Genomic DNA, 25,019 nt, shown 5'->3' on the forward strand with positions numbered 1-25,019 from the left:
TCCTTGTTATCCATATCAAAGTGTTGAAAGTGTTCAATACTGTACAGAAGATACAGTAGGAAATAGCCTTTAAACCAATGAATTCACAGTCTAGGAAACAAACATATGTAAACAACAAAGAGTTCATGCTGGTATTTTCAGAAATGCCTAAAGAAGTTAAGCATGCAACTCTCTTTGGTTTTTAATGGGAGTTGGGCACCTAACTCCCTTAGACAATTTCAGTTATCCGCCCCCAAGTCATTATCTGGGGGACTTTCCTGGTGGAGGAGCAGTACTGCATGTTGGTTAGTTGAATGGGTTCTAATGAATCAGTGTTTCAATGGTGTGAGGGGTTAGCACTTACACGCCTGGTAAAGCAGATCTGAGGAATGAAGCGATCAGGCCTGAAATGAAGGGAACAAGTGGGGGACGGGGAGGAACATTAAGATGAATTTGGAGATATAAATTGAAGCCTACGTCTGTGTTGCCTTGAGATCAGGACAAGGAATTCAATATTGATGTAATTTATTTACTTGGGGCTTCTGAGACTAGCTTCAGTTATTTATTTCTATTAAAAATGTTTTATTTTATAAAAATTTCATGGGGCCTGGGAGGGGATGAAACATAGAATACAATTTATGCAAATAGTGAATATCATGAGTAATAAAAACACATTGTGCAGAGAAAGATCTTAATATTTGTATTAATCATTTGGAAGAGAGTCTTTCCGACTTTTGCTTTGTATCTGAAATTGTACTGTATAACTTACTGCTCATCAAAAAAATTCGAGGCATCTTGCAATTGAAACAATAAAAAACAATCTGTATTGTTACTGCTAGCCAATCTCAGAGTTTCACTTTTAACTACAGCAACAGAACTACTGTTTTTCTGATTCAGGTTGGGGGGGAAGAGGGGAGTGAGATTTCATGCATCACTGAGATGTGCAAAAGGCAGGGTTTATTTTTGTCAGACTTCTGTCGGTGTTGCGGACTGAGGAAAAAGGCAGTTAATACGTTAAAATCAAGGCTAGGTCTTGCTATTTCAACCAGCCAGTGATAGATCCACAAAGGGGACTCAGCATTGCAATGTTTAACATTTAGGCGCCCTATAACCTGGTGGAATCACCATCCCTGAGTTAAGTGCCCAGGTTCCCTATGCAATGCATGGGGAGAGACAGATGCCTAAGAATGGGATCCACAAAAGCCAGCACATGTAGTGGAAAGCCACCTAAGATAGCCAGTAGGAAATGCTGAGGAGTGTGGTCCTGCCTCTGAGAAGAACTTTTTGACACCTAAGTCCAGGCCGGAGGGATGTGCCTACCTCTACTTCTGGATGCCTAGCCTGAGGCTACAGAATGCATGCACAAAGTGCCTAGGGGACTTTCCCTTTATCAGAGGAAACATAGGTGGCTAGAGATTTAGGTGGCATCTAAGCAGGAGTTTAGAGAATCTGAAGTTTGGATTTAGAAACCTAAAGTTGCAGTTAGATGCCTAAATTCCTTTGTGGATCTAGCCCCTGGGTGGCTACTAGAGGGAGGGATGAAAATTTATTTTTAAAAGTAATATGTTTTGTGGAGCAATTAGAGAAGTGAAGACATTTGATTGCATGTCTAATCATGCCAGGAATTACAACCATCAGGCCTTTCCATGATAGTGCAGAAGTCCGCAGACACATTTGGAACTCAGAAACTGAGAATTATGGGGGGAAGGGGAGGGAGATGGGGTTACTTCACTGATAATATGCAACTATATTTTGTTCCTTTGTAGGCATTGCACTAGTTAGATTCCTATGATTGAACCTGTGCCCCATTTTCTCAAGACTAGGACCATGCTTCTGTGATACAGCCTTTGCACTAGTCATTGTACTATTACACACTATTCTGCATGGGACCAATCATCTGTTGTACTCTGACTCATTCAAAATACCACATCATTTTGAGAACAGTGGTGTTATTAGCAGTATGATAACAAATTGGGGCTTGCTACACTATCTTCCCAAGAATGGAGCCATTGTTATTCATTTAAGCATAATCCTGATACATTTTAAAATCTATCTAATGTACTGCTCTCCATTTAACAACTATTTTTGACAGGAAAAATCTTAAAGTTGTCTGTTTCATATATAGGACTGCCATTGTATAAAAATTGCTATTTATAGCTTAACCTTGTTTCTAATAGTACAACTATATAGAGCTGGCTGCCAGTGACGTGATGTTTTCCTTCTATCCTGTCAGTACTTTAAAGGCAGCTTTTGAAATGAATCATCTGAACTTATATTTGAGAAATTGCATTTTCATCTTAGATTTTTTTTTTACAGGAATAGATGGCAATGTCACCAGTGTTAGTTGCTTCTTGGAAACAGAATTCTTTAGCATTTCTGGTCTGGCACTCTTGATTCTTATATCAGTCAAATTATTTGTCACATTTGCTGGTAAAAATTGTGTTCTGGGCAGGAACACCAGGGAGTGGGTTGGGGAATGCCACTTGCAAGTGGACAAGATGTTGTTAGAATGTAAAATCTCCACAGAATCCTTTGAAATATAGAAGAATTAATATGGATTCAAAGTACAGATCAGTTTCTTAGCTAAAGGCCTCATTCAAAGCCCATTGAAGTCAGTGGAAAGTCTCCCACTGACTTCAATGGCCTTTGGATCAGGCTCAAAAATGTAGATTTTGCACAGAGTGAGGAAAAGGTTGTTAAACTGAATTTCATCATACCAGTGAAATAAGGTGCCTATTGAAGCAGAGTTTTCCTGTGAGGGAAACTACTGTAACAGCTGTATTCTATGTAATGCTCTCATCTGTGAATGAAATGTGTTTTTGTTCAACTTAACATTGTTTTCTGTGAAAAAAGTATATCCTATCAATTATTTCATTGTGTAGGTAAAATCATTCATGTTAAATTTGTCAGCAAAGAGCAATTTCACTTACAATTATAAATAACCAGAGGTTTTACAGCTTTTTAAAATAAAAATAAAAAAAATCACAATTTTCTAGACTGCAGAGCTCCCTTGTACATACAATTCTTATTCCACATATGGATCCAGATATCATTAATTAAAATCTATTCTGCAGTGATTGGAATAGAGTAATTTGTAAATATAAATTGCAATGACGAGAAAGCAAAAAATAGTTGAGTTAGAATTGCACTACAAACACTTTCAGTTCATCTTTTTCTGATTGTATTTTTTGTTTATTGCTAGTCATAGGCAAAATGTACTCTAGGAAAAACCCTCTTTTGAAAATGGCTTCTTAGTGATACTCCATAGTGGTAGTAAGGTGAATTACTCATGGTGTGTGTGGTGGGAGAGGGGGCAACATTCTTATTACTTTCCTTACAAAATGAGGAAAGGAAGGAAGAGGAGGAAAATCATTTTATCTGATCTTTCTTTCTAAATGTATTGTGGATACAAGCACCATATTGGAAATCCCCACACTATAGAGCTCAACTGTCTATATGCAATGATCAAAATTCTCAGCCAGACCATGGCTCTAATTGGACTGATCACTAAAATTGCAAAACTTCATTGTTGCTTTAAATTACACCCCTTTGCAAAAGTCCCTTGTTGTGCTATTATGGCAGCTAGGAGTCACTAGAGCTCAGTGTGCTCTGACCACACCCTCTTCTATTTTTTTGGCCAACTTCCTTATACTAGGAAGAAAGGAGTGGCACAGATCTCGTTTGTGTGCCTAGAGACACAACATAATGGTTCCCCACTGGGGAAAATGCAATTGGGAGAGAATGGGGGCCAGGATCTGTCCTTGTGAAGGGGCATGGGTGTATGTGAATATGAATATACATATATACACAATGGTCACTGTAAAAACTTCCCAAATACATTATCTTCAATAATGCTATAAATAACTAAACAAAATGTCATCAGTGTTCTAGGAATTCTCTGCAGTTAATGTAGGAAAGTTCAGTGCAGGGAACATCACAAATACTGGGCTAATTGTATCTATTTATATTAGACAAAACCAAGAAGTATCTTCTACATATTTCTATCCTATATACATGGCTAAAACGTGACTTTGAGTCAGAGCCCTCAGCGTAAGGCAACATGGAGCTGCACTGACCCAGAAGGAGGTGTCCATGGTAGGCACAGTGTGGACCTCTTCTCCCTTTCAGAAATTATATCATCCATGCCTTTCTGCATATTGCTTGCTTTGCTGGTAGACGTAGAGAGGGAGACCGCTCCCATATGGGGAGGTTAGCACTGCTGAAGGCAGGGACTGTAATATACAGACAAACCAGCACTTAAAAGGCTATCTGTAGTTAAACCATTGTATCTTTGATATGGAATGCTATCCTAACGTAACTGTTAACTATGTTGGAATGCGTTATTAAAACTATGAGTGTTGCCTCAAATTTACTTACATCATAAAATCAGCATTTTAAACAGAACATGAAACTCGTCATTAATGCTAAAAACCTTCAAGTATAATCTGTTAGCTCAACCTGCAAAACTGGGTAAATTTATTAACTAGTCAGCTTTGTAGCACATTTACATGAGCCACCTGATCCATCAGGGTTAAAATACAACTTTTCTGATACTGTCCTGATGTGGAGCTATATAAGCCAAATAATTCTTCTGCAGCAGAGATTAACTAGATTATTTGTCATAAAAAATCAGCTTTTCATCTTGGCACTGTTCTAATCAGTCTTCATGTTAAAAAGCATCTTTATACTTGAGGTATTGAACCAGTTCTGGTGTGATATGAGGATTTATGCAATTGTCATCTTATTGTCCATTCCCACTTAAATAGACGGTATCAGCCTACGGGTAGTTCAATAACTAATTTAATCTCCAATTTAATGCCTTTGATGATGTATCAATCACATTGCTTTTAACTTCTGGAGTTGCAAGCATTTTCCCACAGCTTGGTATGCATGCTATTCCCTTAGAAGTCATTCCATTTTACTGTAAATATGCCCACAACATGTGGGCTCATTAACTAAAGGCATAGTGATCCACATATTTGGACCCAAACTTCTCCAGCATCTGGGTGTGTATGGAGCCAGCGCTTCAGTCTGGGACCATCTCTCTCATTAACCCACTTTTTTCATGAAAGCATAGTGATGAGACACAGCTGTGCCAACTTCCACACAGCAATCACCACATGCTTTTCCACCATGAGAGCGGATCTAATTTTGGTGTCCTTGCAGCAGAAGGCGGGGCGAGCTCCGCACACAGTTCAGGGAAGGTGGCTTTGCTCATCCAGAAGTTCTGCAACCACTGCTCATCATCCCATACCTGCATTATGATGTGATCCCACCACTCAGTGTTTGTTTCCTGAGCCCAATAGTGAAGGTCCACCAAGTGCAGCTGCTCCATGAATGCCAACATCAATCTTGAATTGTTTCTTTCCAAGGCACACAGCAGGGCAGTCACCGCGGATTCCTGTTCAGATTTTCAGCTCATGACTACGTTGTGTTCATAATGCTCATCACAAGACTGGAGAGCAGTGCAGGATCCATGCTTTCATACAGAAATGGTGGGTGCAAAGTTTGCAGGGGCAATTTAAAATGGCACAAAACATAGTCGGAAGCCCATGAAATGAAGGGATGGGGAAAACTGCATCCTGGGGTGGTGAGTCCACTCCCATGATGCACTGTGATCCATTCTCAGAACTCCTAGAGGCAAAAAGTGATGAGTTGCAGAATGGGATAAAACTACCCCGGGTTCACTGCTCTATCTGTCGGTCAGAGAGTACCAACTGTGGACGAGCTCTGCCAACACAAGGAGCCTTGTGTGAACATGCACAAGCAATGTAGTTATAGCAGTTTATGATCATCAATGTAACTTAAGTCGACTTCACTCTGTAGTGTAGACATGGTGTTAGACTGTAAACTCTTTGGGACAGCGTGAGGGAATTAATGTGGGCCTGAATGATTCCCACATACCTGTGGGAGAGAGAAATCCAAGTTTAATTAATGATGAAGCCCAGCTGAGGGATGATTATAGAGCCAGGAAGTCTGCAGCAGAAAGGGGCTGTAGGGAGAGAGTCTGCAGTCACTTTCTGGGGGCTAGAAGAAGTAGGAAGTGGGAGATAGCAAGGAGTCTGAGAGAGAGAGTAGACCTTAGCTGCTAAATACAGGTTCTTGGACTGGAACCTAAAGTAGAATGTGGGCCTGAGTTCCCTTACCAGCCATTAGGATGGTGGCATAAAGCCCCCTGATATAAGGGGATAAAGACATTCAAAGCTCTGAGCCAAGAGGCTACATAATCCTTGGCTCCCGGAGCTGGGTCTGAAGATCTGTTGTAAGTCCATTTGACTGTTATTTGATACCCTGGAAGAGATTAGATGGCCAAGTCACAAAGAGGGAGCACCCCAAGTTGTGGAGAGATGGGGGAGAGGTCACAGCATGAGTAACTAATGGGAGGGAGTGCCAAATAGAGGCAAAAGTTAATTCTCAGAGCTGGCCATGAGGAGGTGCTCCTGCGGTGAATGAACCCCTTTACAAACAGGGACCATCTTTTTGTTCTGTCTTTGTAGAGAGCCTAGCACAATGGGGTCCTGATCTTTGACTAGGTCTCTCAGGTGCTATCATAATACAAATATTAAATAATAATAGACAGTGGCTGACATTAAAAAGTAAACATTTACAAACACACACGTTGATAATTCTGAATATATGGAGCCCCAGTGTACTTCTCCAATCATTTAATTACTTGTAATTAGCTTCCACCTATGAGGGAGAGAGAGAAAAGAGATATTCAATGTTATTTTACTATTATGTTTTCCTTCTCAACTACTGAGAAGGATTGAGTGTCTTGAAGGGCCTGCAGTCTGGCAGTGTTCCTACGTGAGCTGTACTATCCACAGGACATGAATGCAATGCTGTCTCACTTCCCCCCGCCCCAAAAATTCAGAATATCGGCCATGTCAAAGAATTAAAAATGTGTCTGTTCTTGTCTAGGATGAGTATCTAATTACTAATTTAGATTATTTCATGTTACTTAACATTAATTTAAAATTTTACTAATGCCTTCTGTGAGTAAATTAAGATCTCTATTGATCTTCACCAAAGACAACATGAATGCAATTAAATTTGCATAGTGCTGGTGTTGTGGTGAAAATATTTCAGCTTGGTGCTCACTTACACTAAAATCAAATTTTGTCATAATAGCAATGTAAATAATATATAAGATTGGTCCTCTTGGTGTTGCAAGTCCTATCAAAACTAAAATAAATGTTTTTAATTGTGAAAAGAAACTCTCAGCTGCATGAATTCCAAGTACATTTTTAATACTGTACTATGGTCACTACCTTGAATGAAGGTGGAATAATAGCAAATATGTATATGTTACTAAGTGAAAGTGTAAGATATGTCTCACTACCCTGAACACATACACTTCCTCATAATGCCCCACTTACTTTCCTTAATGGATATTTAGTCAGTGTCTTTTACCAAGCCATTGGCTTGATTTTGAATGAACACATTTCATTAGTCATGCTCAAAACCAGAGCAGCCCAATAATTATAAAAATGCATGAGGGGATTTAGATATAAATCTCTACATGCAAATGGGAGACTGCATTATATGCTCAATTCAAATAATAACACAACTACTCATGTTACTGAAGTGCAGAGATATATCCTGCACTTTAGGCAGCAAGATTTCTGTAAGCTGGAACATATAACATACAATATAGAAGAAATGTCAGTGTACCTTTTTCATCACAGAAGGAACCTAATCAGTCAATTTGCAGTCACTGAGATGATGAACTTTACTTATGCTGATCAAAGGGGCAGTGCTTCACACATAAACCTGGCATTGTACTGAATGATGACATGAAAGTTAACTTCCTAGTGGTCATGAAGGGCAATATACCACCCACCTTTTTCTCCCTGTGAACTGCTGAAAAATAACATTCAATCCATATCTCTGTAGCTAAGAGTCAACTGCAGTTTCTATTATAATGTTATAATTCAGTGGATTAAAGTTACACGTCTGTGAAATTTTAGAGTGAATCTCAGAAATCCAGGTTTTCAAAGTTGAAGAAAAATGGAAGGGGAGAAAACTGAGCTTATCTCATCTTAGAAATGCCGAACAAAATCTCTTTAACAAATATTTCTATCTATGGTAAAATGTTGATGGGTTTTGGAGAGAAAGAGGCTATCGACTAAATGAGGCAGCCTTAAAAACTGAGGTCTGGCTTGCCGTCAATTAACAGTATGGGTCACAACATGTATTGTAAGAGTAACAGTATCCTTGGCCCAAGTTTCTTCTTTCAACTATCATGCAGCTGTCTGGTACAGATTAGACAGTGGGTTTGCGTGCATAAGCTCCAGTGTTACAGTGAACTCTTCTTCACAAAGCTCACTGCAAGTTTGGAGCCTTTCTCGTTGGGCCTACAGCCCATTTCTACTGAAGTAAGTGGCAAAACTCTCATTGACTTCTGTGGATATAGGCCCAGATTCTGAAGAGGTGTTCCCTGGAAGTTGTGTATCTCAGACTCTCTCTGACTGCCATGATTGAGTTATGCAGTTTCTGAAAGTATATCGTCTTTGTGTGTGTGCCTTGATTCTTTTTCTGCTGACACACACATACATCCTGATAGATGGGGAATGTGCATGCCTCTTCCCGTGTCTAGTGAGCACTCAAGAATGACCAATGTCTTCTCATAACTAAGGCAACATTTTAGTCATGGGTATTTTCAGTAAAAGTCATGGACAAGTCACAGGCAGTAAACAAAAATTCATGGCCCGGGGCCTATCCATGACTTGTACTATATCTTGGGGAGGGAGGTGGCCCAAGGGTCCCGTGGGTGCTTGGGGGGGCTGCGACTCCCGCTGGTGCTGGGGGGGGGGCAGGTGGCAGCACATGGCCTGGGATCCCCACTGGTTCTGCAGGGGCAGGGATGGCAGGCTCCCTACCCAGCTCCGTGCCTCCCTGGACCCGGTGACATCCCTCATCTCCTAGGTGGAGGTGCAGCCATGCAGCTCTGCATGCTGCCTCCTCCCCAAGCACCGGCTCTGCGGCTCCCATTAGCTGGGAACCGTGGCCAATGGGAGCTGCCAGGGCAGTGCCTGTAGGCAGAGGCAGCACACAGAGCCCCTGGCCATGCCTCCCCATAGGAACCAAGGGATGTTGCCACTTCTGGGGAGCCCCCCTGAGGTAAGCGGTGCCCATGCCCCAATCCCCAACCCTGAGGCCCCCCACCCAAATCCTTGCTGCTGTTGGGGGGAGATGGCCACTTCAGAAGTCACGGAGGTCACAGAAAGTCATGGAAACTCACAGCCTTACTCAGAACCAAGGCCTGGTCTACACTAACCCCCCAAGTCGAAGTAAGGTACGCAACTTCAGCTACATGAATAACGTAGCTGAAGTCGACATACCTTACTTCGAACTTACCGCGGTTCAGACGCGGTCCACACGCGGCAGGCAGGCTCCCCGTCGACTCCGCGGTACTCCTCTCGCCGAGCTGGAGTACCGCAGTCGACGGCGAGCACTTCCTGGTTCGACTTATCGCGTCCAGACCAGACGCGATAAGTCAAACCCAGAACTTCGATCCCCAGCCGCCAAACTAGCGGCTGGGTGTAGACCAGCCCCAAGTGTCTATTGTATTTTCCAGACATTTGAATTTTTTCCCACTCCCAGATTCTCTCTTTTTAAAACTCAAAAAGGAAAAAAACATGAAATCAGCCCCTTTCTGATGATAGCTCCTCCATAACCTCTGTGTTGTGCTAGAAATAAGGAAAATTCTTTGACATTTGGCTTCAGCAACAGGATTGTTATTTGCCTCCCAGAGTCTGTGTATGCATTTGCAATGTAATTAAACCGCAAATAATGAGACTGAAGGGATATATTCCCCATATTCAGAGAGAGAGCTATTAGTCTCCATTTCTAATGTTCATCCCTGAACTCTGATAAATGGTGCTGGCAGAGGAAGCATAGGGGAATTTTTGATAGACAAAACATGTTGCTCATTGCCCCCAGTGGCTAAGTGTAGCAGTCCAGCATATTTAGACGGCAGAAATGATTACAATATCCAGCGGACCATGGTGTTTGTATTGTATTCACACTGGGAAGTTATGAAACTACAAAATGGAGCAGGTGTAAGAATTCAAATACCAAACTACTAGAAAGAGCAGATAATTGGCAGACTGGGCTTTTGATGCTCAAACAACCAACCTACAGTGCCATTTCTGTAAATGATTCAGTATTCTTAACATTAAACATCTCCATGCTGTTCTAGCTAAACAATAGTTTATTCAGTTTAATAATCTTGCAAATGACACGTGAAGAAAGCTAGAACAGCTCTCTGCATCACACATACACCCGAAAGTGATGGTGATAAATCCAATTACTTAATTTCTACAGTACAATGATTGTGCAGTCTGTCACCAAAGCAGAGAAACTAATGAAAGATTCAGGTAGCACTAAACTGTTACTGTAGCAGGAACTGCATGAATGACAACAATCTGGAGATGAGGTGGCTCAAATATGTACAGAACAATATCGGTGCTCATTCTTCTGAAGATATTTTGCTGACCCACTGACTCTTTCTTAACAGCATGAAAGTTGTTCTTAAAAGGTGGTATTTTCAAAGGAGTCTAAAGGATTTAGTTGCCAAACTCCCATTGGCTCCTTTGTAAAGTCCAGCCTAAATGACTGATCAAAGGACTCATTTGTTGATGATGGGATATATGTCCAGTTAAAATTTCAAAGTGGTGCTTCTGGAGGGGTCACATGACAGCATGGTTGTTCAGCATACTATACTTGCAGGAAATATATAGTTCTAGCTAGAAGGTCTATGAATAACAATATAGAAAACAAAAGAAGGAAATATTTTAGTAGCTACAGTAAGTTAAAACAGACACCTGAAGCTAAAATGACAAGCTTTGTCTTAAGTTGCCCTCTCACACACATAGCAGGGAACCTGCAAAAAAAATGTATTGCTATAGTATATGATAGAAGGTATCTATACTACCTGATTTCTCTGAAAATTTGCAAATTCACTTTACAAGGTCCCCAAGGCAATTGTCTTGGAAGGGTACAACAGGGTTTAGCCACTGTTTCTGAGTGTGGGGGGACCAGAGTAGGGGGAGGAGGGGGCATGTGTGCTGCACACAATTATAGACATAGCTGTCCTGACCTACCTATTACACTACACAAAGCTGCCCATACAATTTATTCCTACTCGTAAATGGTGTAGATTTCATGAGTGGAGTTTGTTGTGGGCTGATCACCTCTTTTGCAGTTGTGATCTCAATAGAGGCAATGCGGCTGAAACTCCCATGACACAAAAATATTACCTCATCTACCTTGTCTCTCATATCCTAGGACCAACATGGCTATAGCAACACTGAAAATAACAAAGAAGCTTACTGTTGGGGTCTTAACCTTTGAACTTGCTCCATCCTTGATCCAAAAGAACAAAGATTTGTTTCTCTATTGAGCAATATGTGGCTCATCATTTACTTAAGGGATTTGGAAAGAGAATATTGTTTGAGGGGCCATTTGGGAAGAATGGGATATTTTTCCTCATTTTTGCTTTTGCTGAAAGGTCTAGTTTGTTGCTTCTGTATATGGTGGAAGCAGAATTAAGTAAAAGAACAAGATTTCAAGAGAAGAGAATCAGTTCTGTGAAAATTTAACAAGGGCACCTGCAACTTGAGATAGGAGCCCTTGACAGTTTGTAAAAGTAAAAATAAAATAAATTAATGCTGTTTTTGAAGAACATACTTACATGTGCCCATTCTTTGGAGGAAGAGGAATGACTATTGTTTTCTCAGTACTTTCTAGAGTCTGGCCTCAGATGTTTTACCTTTACAAGCAGCAATTTAATAGAAAATGGGGGGGGGGTATTTTTCTTTTTGTTGTTGTTGGAGGAGAAGCTGTTTTGAAACAGCATATTAATGGGAATAAAATCTGAGACCCTCCCACTTGGGTAACATTTTTAAACAACAATTTTTTGATCTTCGTAACTATATATAACCAAATGGTTAGTATCTGCAAAATCTCTAGAGACAATGCTATGCGCTTTTACATGTAAGGAAATCGAAACGCAGGTGCTTTAGAAGGTCAGATGTTTTTAAAAGGGACTTGCTACACACATGAAATTTGCATTTTCTATTAACCTTCAGTTTTACAATGGAGAATCTGTTTAAAAACAATGAAGGGCTCAGTTCAGTTTGGCTGTTTATAAATTTAACCAAAAACCTGGAAGGGAGCAATAGCTGAACCAAAGTCTGTTGCTGACTGGTTTACAGAGGGGTAACCTGAAATTGTTGTTGACATTTTTCCAGTCACTGAAGCAGTCACTAGGCTGCATCTCTTAATTGGGCTACCCAAGCCCTTGTCCTCTCTCACACAGCAGTCAGTCCATCCATGCAGCTGCATAAATTTCCTGCTGCTGACACTTACCTGGATAAACCAAGAAGAGAGTTTATAGATTTTCTCCTTCAGGGTAATTCACTTAGTTTTCTAGATTGCTGTGAAGCTTTCCAAAATTCTCACAGAACCATTTTTATATGGTGCAGAAAGGTGGAATGATATTATTAGCTTACTGTACCAGCCTGGAACAATTCATTACTGTACAGTCACAGCAATGAGTGCTAGGTCAAACCTGTTGTCTTATTAGAGGTGACAACCATAGCTACAAAAAAAAAGCATGCAAACCAAATTCAGTTATCAGCATTTTACAGAGAGAATTGTGATCAGACATTGTACATAAAACTAATCCAAAAATATGAGCTGGTGTCTTGGTGTGGTTTTTCTCCCCTCCTTATGTGTGCATAATGTATGTGAATGCCTGCAAATGAAGAGTGTATGTGGCTGAGCCTTAGTGTATGTGCCTTCGATTCTTCCTGTCAAAGGTAGGGGCCCGGGCAGAGACAGATGCATCATGGAGGTGAATGCCTGGCTGCAAAGATGGTGTCGCCAGGAGGGCTTTGGCTTCCTAGACCACGGGATGCTATTTGAGGAAGGACTGCTAGGCAGAGATGGCGTTCACCTTTCGAGGAGGGGAAAGACCCTATTTGGACACAGACTGGCTAACCTAGTGAGGAGGGCTTTAAACTAGGTTCGACGGGGACAGGTGAGCAAAGCCCGCAGGTAAGTGGGGAACATGGAGACCTGGGAGATGGGTCAGAAACGAGAGGGAGTGTGGGCTATATTGGCAGAGAGAAAGGAGGGTCAGGACAAAACTGGGAGGAAAGATCAAACCAGTATCTTAGATGCCTATATACAAATGCGAGAAGTATGGGTAATAAGCAGGAAGAACTGGAAGTGCTAATAAATAAATACAACTATGACATTGTTGGCATCACTGAAACTTGGTGGGATAATACACATGATTGGAATGTTGGTGTGGATGGATACAGCTTGCTCAGGAAGGATAGACAGGGGAGAAAGGGAGGAGGTGTTGCCTTATATATTAAAAATGTACACACTTGGACTGAGGTAGAGATGGACATAGGAGATGGAAGTGTTGAGAGTCTCTGGGTTAGGCTAAAAGGGGTAAAAAACAAGGGTGATGTCATGCTAGGAGTCTACTACAGGCCACCTAACCAGGTGGAAGAGGTGGATGAGGCTTTTTTTAAACAACTAACAAAATCATCCAAAGCCCAAGATTTGGTGGTGATGGGGGACTTCAACTATCCGGATATATGTTGGGAAAATAACACAGCGGGGCACAGACTATTCAACAAATTCTTGGACTGCATTGCAGACAACTTTTTATTTCAGAAGGTTGAAAAAGCTACTAGGGGGGAAGCTGTTCTAGACTTGATTTTAACAAATAGGGAGGAACTCGTTGAGAATTTGAAAGTAGAAGGCAGCTTGGGTGAAAGTGATCATGAAATCATAGAGTTTGCAATTCTAAGGAAGGGTAGAAGGGAGAACAGCAAAATAGAGACAATGGATTTCAGGAAGGCGGATTTTGGTAAGCTCAGAGAGCTGATAGGTAAGGTCCCATGGGAATCAAGACTGAGGGGAAAAACAACTGAGGAGAGTTGGCAGTTTTTCAAAGGGACACTATTAAGGGCCCAAAAGCAAGCTATTCCACTGGTTAGGAAAGATAGAAAATGTGGCAAAAGACCACCTTGGCTTAACCACGAGATCTTGCATGATCTAAAAAATAAAAAGGAGTCATATAAAAAATGGAAACTAGGACAGATTACAAAGGATGAATATAGGCAAACAACACAGGAATGCAGGGGCAAGATTAGAAAGGCAAAGGCACAAAATGAGCTCAAACTAGCTACGGGAATAAAGGGGAACAAGAAGACTTTTTATCAATACATTAGAAGCAAGAGGAAGACCAAAGACAGGGTAGGTCCACTGCTTAGTGAAGAGGGAGAAACAGTAACAGGAAACTTGGAAATGGCAGAGATGCTTAATGACTTCTTTGTTTCGGTCTTCACCGAGAAGTCTGAAGGAATGCCTAACATAGTGAATGCTAATGGGAAGGGGGTAGGTTTAGCAGATAAAATAAAAAAAGAACAAGTTAAAAATCACTTAGAAAAGTTAGATGCCTGCAAGTCACCAGGGCCTGATGAAATGCATCCTAGAATACTCAAGGAGCTAATAGAGGAGGTATCTGAGCCTCTAGCTATTATCTTTGTAAAATCATGGGAGACGGGAGAGATTCCAGAAGACTGGAAAAGGGCAAATATAGTGCCCATCTATAAAAAGGGAAATAAAAACAACCCAGGAAACTACAGACCAGTTAGTTTAACTTCTGTGCCAGGGAAGATAATGGAGCAAGTAATTAAGGAAATGATCTGCAAACACTTGGAAGGTGGTAAGGTGATAGGGAACAGCCAGCATGGATTTGTAAAGAACAAACCATGTCAAACCAATCTGATAGCTTTCTTCGATAGGATAACGAGTCTTGTGGATAAGGGAGAAGCTGTGGATGTGGTATACCTAGACTTTAGTAAGGCTTTTTATATGGTCTCGCATGATATTCTTATCGATAAACTAGGCAAATACAATTTAGATGGGGCTACTATAAGGTGGGTGCATAACTGGCTGGATAACCGTACTCAGAGAGTTGTTATTAATGGTTCCCAATCCTGCTGGAAAGGCATAACGAGTGGGGTTCCGCAGGGGTCTGTTTTGGGACCGGCTCTGTTCAATATCTTCATTAACGACTTAGATATTGGCATAGAAAGTACGATTATTAAGTTTGCGGATGATACCAAACTGGGAGGGATTGCAACTGCTTTGGAGGACAGGGTCATAATTCAAAATGATCTGGACAAATTGGAGAAATGGTCTGAGTTAAACAGGATGAAGTTTAACAAAGACAAATGCAAAGTGCTCCACTTAGGAAGAAAAAATCAGTTTCACACATACAGAATGGGAAGAGACTGTCTAGGAAGGAGTACGGCAGAAAGGGATCTAGGGGTTATAGTGGACCACAAGCTAAATATGAGTCAACAGTGTGATGCTGTTGCAAAAAAAGCAAACATGATTTTGGGATGTATTAACAGGTGTGTTGTGAGCAAGACACGAGAAGTCATTCTTCCGCTCTACTCTGCTCTGGTTAGGCCTCAGCTGGAGTATTGTGTCCAGTTCTGGGCATCGCATTTCAAGAAAGATGTGGAGAAATTGGAAAGGGTCCAGAGAAGAGCAACAAGAATTATTAAAGGTCTTGAGAACATGACCTATGAAGGAAGGCTGAAAGCATTGGGTTTGTTTAGTTTGGAAAAGAGAAGACTGAGAGGGGACATGATAGCAGTTTTCAGGTATCTAAAAGGGTGTCATAAGGAGGAGGGAGAAAACTTGTTCACCTTAGCCTCTGAGGATAGAACAAGAAGCAATGGGCTTAAACTGCAGCAAGGGAGGTCTAGGTTGGACATTAGGAAAAAGTTCCTAACTGTCAGGGTGGTTAAACACTGGAATAAATTGCCTAGGGAGGTTGTGGAATCTCCATCTCTGGAGATATTTAAGAGTAGGTTAGATAAATGCCTATCAAGGATGGTCTAGACAGTATTTGGTCCTGCCATGCGGGCAGGGGACTGGACTCGATGACCTCTCGAGGTCCCTTCCAGTCCTAGAATCTATGAATCTATGAATCTATAAGCCTTCAGGAGTTGGCAAAATATTATTTCTCATGCAAAAAAGTGTTTTTTCCCCCTCATGATTAAATGGATGCTCAGGGTAGGACAAAACCACGAACATCATTAGAAATGTTTGTTAAATAAGTGTTTTACCTTGTTAATAGATCTGTTGTTCTGTTCTGCAAATTAAAACAAAAACCATGGCCAGTTGCCTTAGAGACTGGATAGCTTCTGTATATCAGTAAATAATTATGCCACCTGGGGAATATATAGGAACAACGCAGTTTAGTTATGCATTCAGAACTGCAGTAGGAACACACTCAGCATAAGCGTTGCTCCTCAGAGTTCATTATTATCAATTGACATGACCTTTCACATCTCCCCTCTACTAATCATCACTTGTAACACAACTCTCCATTGCTGGAAGATTAAGAAGAGAAGAACATAAAACGGCCATACTGGGTCAGACCAAAGATATCCAGTATCCTGTCTTCTGACAGTGGCCAGTGCCAGGTGCCCCAGAGGGAATGAACAGAACAGGTAATCATCAAGACATCCATCCCCTGTCGCTCATTCCCAGCTTCTGGCTAAGAGAGGCTAGGGATTTACATAGAGACAATATGATATTTTCTGTCTTATTATGTATTCCTTTCTTAATGATTCCCAACATTCTTTTTTCGTTTTTGACTGCTGCTGTACGTTGAGTGGGTATTTTCAGAGAACTATCCACAATAACTCCAAGATCTCTTTCTTGAGTGGTAACAGCTAATTTAGATCCCATCATTTTATATGTATAGTTGGAGTATGTTTTCCAATGTGCATTACTTTGCATTTATCAACATTGAATTTCATCTGCCATTTTGTTGCCCAGTCACCTAGTTTTGAGAGATCCCTTTGTAGCTCTTTGTAGTCTGCCTGGGACTTAAATATCTTGTTTAGTTTTGTATCATCTGCAGATTTTGCCACCTCACTGTTTACCCCATTTTCCATATCATTTATGAATATGTTGAATAGAACTCGTCCCAGTAGATATCCCTGGGGGACACCACTATTTATCTCTCTCCATTCTGAAAACTGACCTTTTATTTCTACCCTTTGTTTTCTATCTTTTAACCAGTTACCAATCCATGAGAGGACCTTCCCCTTATCCCATGACAGCTCACTTCGCTTAAGAGCCTTTGGTGAGGGAATTTGTCAAAGACTTTCTGAAAATCGAAGTACATTATATCCACTGGATCTTCCTTGTCCATATTCTTGTTGACTCCCTCAAAGAATTCTAATAGATTGGCGAGCATGGTTTTCCCTTTACAAAAACCATGTTGACTCTTCCCCAACAAATTATTTTCATCTATATGTCTGACAATATTGTTCTTTACTATAGTTTCAACCAGTTTGCCTGGTACAGAAGTCAGGCTTACCAGCCTGTAATTGCCAGGATCACCTCTGGATCCCTTTTTAAAAATGGACATCACATTAGCTATCCTCCAGTCATTTGATACAGAAGCTGATTTAAATGACAGGTTACAGTCTACAGTTAGTAGTTGTGCAATTTCACATTTGAGTTCCTTCAGAATGCTTGGGTGAATACCATCTGGTCCTGGTAACTTATTACTGTTTAGTTTATCAATTTTTTCCAAATCCTCCTCTAATGACACCTCAATCTGGGACAGTTCCTCAGATTTGTCACCTAAAATGAATGGCTCAGGTTTGGGAATCTCCCTCACATCCTCGGCCGTGAAGACCGATGCAAAGAATTCATTTAGTTTCTCCGCAATAGCCTTATCATCCTTGAGTGCTCCTTTAGCATCTCGGTCGTCCAGTGGCCCCACTGGTTGTTTAGCAGGCTTTCTGCTTCTGATGTCATTAAACAAATGTTTTGCTATTACTTTTTGAGTCCTTGGCTAGCTGTTCTTCAAATTCTTTTTTGGGCTTCCTAATTATATTTTTATACTTCATTTGCCAGAGTGTATGCTCCTTTCTATTTCCTCACTAGGATTTCACTTCCACTTTTTAAAGGATGCCTTTTTGCCACTCACTGCTTATTTTACTTTGTTGTTTAGCCACGGTGGCACTTTCTTGGTTCTCTTTAATTTGGGGTATACATTTATGTTGGGCCTCTATTATGGTGTTTTTAAAATTTTACCATGCAGCTTGCAGCGCAGTACCTCTTAATTTCTGTTTAACTAACTTCCTCATTTTTGTGTACTCCCCCTTTCTGAAATTAAATGTCACCATGTTGGGTTGCTGTGGTGTTTTCCCCACCACAGGGATGTTAAATTTAATTATATTATCGTCACTATTACCAAGCGGTCCAGCTATAGTCACCTCTTGGACCCGATCCTGTGCTCCACTTAGGACTAAATAAAGAATTGCCTCGCCTCTTGTGGGTTCCAGAAGTAGCTGCTCCAAGAAGCAGTCATTTAAGGTGTCAAGAAACTTTATTTATGCATCCCATCCTGAGGTGGCATGTACCCAGTCAATATGGGGATAGTTGAAATCCCCCATTATTATTGAGTTTTTTATTTTAATAGCCTCTCAAATCTCCCTGAGAATTTTACAGTCACTATCACCATCCTCGTCAGGTGGCTCCTCCCTGGCCCGGCCCAGCCCAGGCCCGCCAGAACTGCCACATCCGGGGAGAGGAGACCCTGCCCTAGCCTGGCCCAGTCCCACTGGAGCTGCTGTGGCCAGGGAGAGGCCCCCTCACCTGGCCTGGCTCATCCCTGACCCCACCTCAGAACTTGCACCCCCCTGCACCTCAACCCTCTGCCCCAGCCCTGAACCTCTTCCCCCACCCTGAACCCCTCATCCCCAGCCCCACCCCAGAGCCTGCACCCCTTGCCAGAGCCATCAACCCCCACATCCCAACACTCTGCCCTAGTGCTGAGCTCCCTCCTGTACCCCAATCCCTTCATCTCCAACCCCAACCCTCTGCCCCAGCCCTGAGTTCCCCTCACACTCCGAACCCCTCGGCCCCACCCCCACCATACATCACCTCCATATTGATGCACATAACAAAACTGATTCCGCACATGGATGTAAAAAAATAGAGGGAACACTGTTTGAAGGTCTATTCTCTTCCCTGGTCTGCCAACAAGTGAGTTGTTCTGCTCCCTTTTTAAGATGATGTTTTTTAATTGCAAACGCTGGAAAAACAAATCTGCTTCTGAAACAAGGCACTGAGTGGATATCACTGTGGTTTTTCATGGTAAAATCTGCATTGTAACAGGACCATTGAAGGTGTACTAAGTCTTAAGAACTCTGATATACTGTCAGTAGAAGTGTCTTGTTTAAAATAGCAATGCAAATGGGTTTTTTTTTATTAGCAATGTCATTATCAGGCTTCATACATTTTTGTCACTAATACCTTTATCGGGCTTGATACATTGTCAATGGAATACATTTTTCTGCTGAAATATTTAAAACAATTAAATGCTTCAGTGTGGGATTATATTTTTAATCAACACACTTTTGTAACAAAGAAAAAATATATACACATTAAATAAGACTCAACACAGCTCTTAGGTTTAACTACAAAAGATTTTGCATGTCCTAATTTAATCCAGGAATGCACCAATATTTTAACTAGCTAGATGGACAAATATCAATATCAAAAGCCTGAAGTTTGGTTTGTAGAAGTATCTAATAACAATTCAAGTTATCTACAAATTTGGCCTAAAAATCTTGTAAATATAGGACTTCCTTGTGAGACTTCCAATATTTTCTACATTCTCATGAAACCAGAAACACACACATACCGTCTTTCTTGTAATATCACTCATGCTTTCAGACCATTGGTGCCAAAAAAGGAATACATATTTATTTTAAGCCATTTAGGCCAATGTATCACTCACATTTTACAACAAGAACAAGCTACAATGAAGGCAAAAATTATTATTTGTTTAAGGTGCCTTTAAACACTTAAACAAGTGGCCTGATTTGCAAAAGTCCTGAGCAATCAGAATCTAACATTAGCTTTAGAAGCAGGGATATTCAGAAGTGCTCATCATTGGCCTGGCTTTGCTCCTATTGAAGTCTGCGGGAATAGAGTTAGAGCAATGCTGAACACTCTTAAATTCTACCACAGAAGCTGATATATGGATTTAGAAGCCTAAGTTTAGGCACCTATATTTGAAAAATTTGCCTTAGTTTTTATAAATCATTAATATTTTAATATCTTGTACTTGAACTGATGGTCTTTTATCGATCCTTATAAGCAGTGAAGGTTTGAATAGATAGAATTAGGGGATGTATTACCATTTCAGCCTGAGACCTGGAATATTTTGTACTTGTGATTCCTTAAATGTATCTCTATTTGCATTCTTTTTCTTGTGGTCTGTGTTCAAGCTGCAGACACCAGGATTACATTGACACAGACTCACTGTTAAATGAACATAATACTCAATTCAGTCTTTGTCACAGATCTTGCATGCAGACATTGCAAATGATCTCTCTGAAGCAGGCAAAAATTAAAAGAATACTGCTAAGTCTATTCAGGCGGGTAAATCAAGGGAACATTCACTCATTTTTCAGAGGTATTGGATTAAAGAAAAAATAATTTTCCACCTTTAAAAAATAGTTCTTACATTCTCTACAACGCTATAACCTTTTTTCCTTTAACAAACAGCACATTCTAAACTAAGGGTTTTACGTTCAAGATTTAATTATTGCACCTTGTTCAACAATTAAAAGGTAACTGCAGAAGAGACATTGTGGCATGTCACAATTAACCATGGATTTTACAATAGTGGTTTTTGCTCTATATTTTGTCTTTGTAATGATGGTAGCAATACTAGGAAGAGAAATTTCCTTTAAATAGAGGTGGCTAAACTTTAACACAGACAGCTTTCATCTTCTTAAATTAAATCAAATCAAATCTTTATGCAACTAGAGAATTAAGCATAGCACTATGTTTTCTTGGATATGAAAGATAATGACAGCACTATGGTGCCTAATGAAGCAATCAAAGGACTTTGACTTACACACATGTAGCTTTTTTATCATGGATCTTTTATGCCTGTGGAGACAGGTGTACTGACCACCTAAAAGCTTTTGCTCTAAAAGCCTTCAAATTACAGTCACAAGCAGACAACTTCAGTGAATGAGGGTTAGTACCATGCACATCATCACCAATGGCATAGAGTAAATACATAGTAACTGGAAAACACTTCCTTTCCATGTTTGAAAGTAACTTGGAATTTTGCTCTGTACATGATACATTTGAAGGACATACAAGATCAGTCTCTCATGTTCTGCTTCTAGAAGAGAACTGTTGCATTTAGTTAACTATGGTTATATCTTGCATGTTTTCCCTGCTATTGATGTTCTGCGGTTTTAGGGCTGACACTGATGCCAGCAACATCATTACTAACACTTTGTAGCACAGGCCTGTCCAGCTGCAGAAAGAGGAATCTGTATTTCCTGTGACCAGAGGCAGAACTTCTAGTACAGAACACCATCATATTCTACAGTCAGCTATATGTAATACCATAGAATATTAATATTTATTTTAATTATATAATTAATATAGCTGTCTGTAGAACATGATGGTGCCAACAGATACATGGAACATTCAAATGAAATTATCAAGCAGTCAGGAATGTGGATCTGGGTCATTACCACCACTGATGAATGGTACAGGAAAGGTAGATTAAATGTTGATGTTCACCCTCTCTCAGAATACTTGGGTGAGAGGACATGAATGAATTTAAAATCGATGAAAGGATGGATTTTTCCCACAAAACAAATGATTAAACAGTTGGAACTCATTGTCAGGCTGATCATTGAAGTCAGTGGCTTATAATGATTCAAAAAAGGCTTGGACATATATAACAGGGATATCCAGAGTTGTTTAATAGTAACTATTAAACAAAATAATAGTTTGGGAAGGGTTATAAACCTTCCTACTCCAGGACATAAGCAAATCACTAGCTACATAGGATTAGGAAGAAATATTGCATAGGGGGAGTTTATCCCATAACCATCTACTGCAGGGTTACTCGAACCACCCTCTGTTGTTATAGGCCAACAGTTGGTACTGGCCACTGCTGCAGACAGGATACTAGATTAGATGGACCAGTGGTTTTATCCAGCACTGCAATTTTTATAGTCCTGTTAACTTATTTTAGACACTGTAGGAAGAAAATAAGGAGAAAGATCTATGATTTCCAATTAGCTCGATAGAATTAAAAAAACACAGAGCTTTTCTTTCATCATGATTCCATATTACCTAGGCAAACAATTTTGCAACTCTTTTTCCTCCTGTTCTTTCCTACTTCCCTTTCCCCAAAGGATATGTCTTCAGCCCTGCTCCTCACTCTTTCACAAGGCACAGACCATCTCAAATCTCTCCCACCCAGCTATCATTTGAGATCCCGTTAAGATCTTAGGCTTTCTTGCACATGTACAAACTTGCACCTGGATTTTGTAAGTGCCAACACCTGCATGAACACTGTGAGCATTCTAACACAAGGGTCAGTGGGTTTGGTGGGTGCAAATTTCCACACCTGTTTGTAAGCAGGTGTTACAATATTTAAAAGGCTCGTGCATATATTACACATTTTCTGTGTGTGCGCATGTGGAGGCTGGGGAGAGCCTTGGCTGAAAGTTCCCTCCTAAACTCTAAAGGGCCCAAGTCACAAAGTTCAGATCAAACCCAGGTCCAGACTTCACCCAGCTTCCAAATAGCATGCATATATATGTATATATACATTTTCTCTTTCATTCTCTCTCTTTGTATTGGTATTCAGATATCTTTGGTAAATTTTCATAGATTTTTGTCCTGTGCTGTTCACCTTCAGGATCTATGAGGTTTTGATGGTTTACTTCCCGGCTGTCGTTGGCAATCCTTCGAGGTCGAGGATGATCTCTTTCACAGGTTTTATATTTCAAGGGTCCTTTGGTGACTGAGGAGACTAATCCTTGAGCCACAGGCTCATTGGCAGACATTGCAGGTGGTGTTGGAAGACAATGTTGGGCCGTGATTGCTGCATGACAGTTGTCTTTCTTTTCTGGTGTTTTTCTGTGACCAGGGCAAGACGATTTTCCTCAAAAGTGGACATTAGCTCTCTGACAAGTCTTCGCCAGTTATCCCTATCCTGGACTGCTGTCTTCCACTGTGTGGTGTCGATGCCACATCTCTTGATGTTTATCTTGAGCGTGACTTTAAAGCATTTCTTTTGGCCTCCCCATTTCCTTTCTCCTTTGGTGAGTTGGGCATACAACAGTTGTTTTGGTAAGCATACATCAGGCATGCGCACACAGTACCCGCTTCACCTCAGCTGGTGCTGGACAATCAGGCCTCAACACTGAAGATGTTGGCCTCTGTGAGGACACTGACATTAGTGTAATGGTCCTCCCACTTTATGTTGAGGATCTTCCGAGGAAAGTGCTGGTGCTGGTGTTCCAGGTTTTTCAGGTGTTTTCTGTAGGTCACCCAAGTCTCACAGCTGTAGAGGAGAGTTGGGATTAATTTACCACCACTTTGTAAACTAAAAGTCTTGTATGTGTTCTGATGTTATGATTGTTGAACACCCAGTGAGACAGTCTGCCAAAGGCAAGGCTGGTACAGCCAATTCTGTGCTGAATCTGTCCTCTGTGCAAGATGGCTGCCAAGATAGGCAATGTTTTCTACATTTTCCAGCTCTTCTTTGTCAATGTAGATCTTCTTTGCTCGGTCTGATGATTGACTGGGGATTGGCTGGTAGAGAACTTTTGTTTTGCTGATGTTCAGAGTTAGCCCTAGGCTTTTATAAGCTTCAGAAAAGCAATTACAGGCTGTTTGTAGATCCCCCTTTGAGTGTGCAACTAAAGCACAATCAACTATGTATTGGAGTTGCATTATTGTTGCCAATATTACTTTAGTTGTGGCATGGAGATGAGAAAGGTTGAAGGGGTTGCCGTCAATCCAATATTGGATGCCAATGGGTTGATGTTTTCATAGCTGCTAAGAAAATGGAGAAAAGGGTGGGTGCCAGTACACAACCTTGTTTTACACCAATTCGGATGACAAATGGCTCAGAGGTAGATCCACTGCACAGGATGGAGGCAGTCATCTGGTCATGGAGGAGTCTTACAATGGTGATAAATTTGCTTGAGCAGCCAAACTTTCACAAGATTTTCCACAGAGCCTCAAAGTTGACAGAGTCGAAGGCTTTGGTCAGATTGATAAAGGCCATATACAGCTTCTGGTGTTGTCCTTGACATTTTTCCTGGATCTTTCTGGCTGCAAAAATGATGTCGGTTGTGCCTCGTGATGGTCTGAAGCTGCACTAGGACTCTGGAAGTACTTCCTCTGCAAGAGGGAGCAGGCGATTCAATAAGATTCTAGAAAGAATCTTCCCAGCGATGGAGAGGAGGGCAATGCCTTGATAGTTGCCACAGTTGGCCCTGTTTCCCTTTTTGAAAATGGTGAAGATGTTAGCATTATGTATGTTGGCAGGGATTTCTTCGGTGCACCAGATTTTGAGGAGCAGCAAGTGAAACTTGTTAATCAGTGTTTCTCCTTCCACTTTCAGTTCTTCAGCTAGTATGCCATCGGGACCTGGTGCTTTATTGTTCTTCATTTGTTTCATTGCTTTGAAGACCTCCTCAGGTGTTGGTGAGTTGGCAAGAGTTTCCCAGATTGGGTGCTGGGGGATAGAGTCGATGGTGTCATCAGTCTCAGTTTAGAAGCTTTTGATCGTGTTCCTTCCAGCACTATTTAATGGATTCATTATCTTTGAAGGGTACTACCATCTTTGGATCTCAGAGGTCTGAGGCCACATGAGCTTGGTTCATACAGGGTCTTTGTCTCACAAAAAAAACTCCGCATATCATGTCTGTCAGCGAATGTTTGCATTTCTTTTGCTTTGTCCTCGCACCATTTGTTTTTGATTTCTTGGATCCTCCTTTGAAACTCAGCTTTGAGTTGTTGGAAAGAGTTCTGCTTCTGACTGGATAGTGGTTGTTTTTGCCAGTCGCAGAAAGCTTTTCTCTTCTGGTCCTAAAGGGCTGCAATCTCAATGTTGTTGTTGTCAAACC

Source organism: Terrapene carolina, unplaced genomic scaffold (genome assembly GCF_002925995.2).
Source record: "Terrapene carolina triunguis isolate 2854851 unplaced genomic scaffold, T_m_triunguis-2.0 Scaffold23, whole genome shotgun sequence".
NCBI classification, from domain to species: Eukaryota; Metazoa; Chordata; order Testudines; family Emydidae; genus Terrapene; species Terrapene triunguis.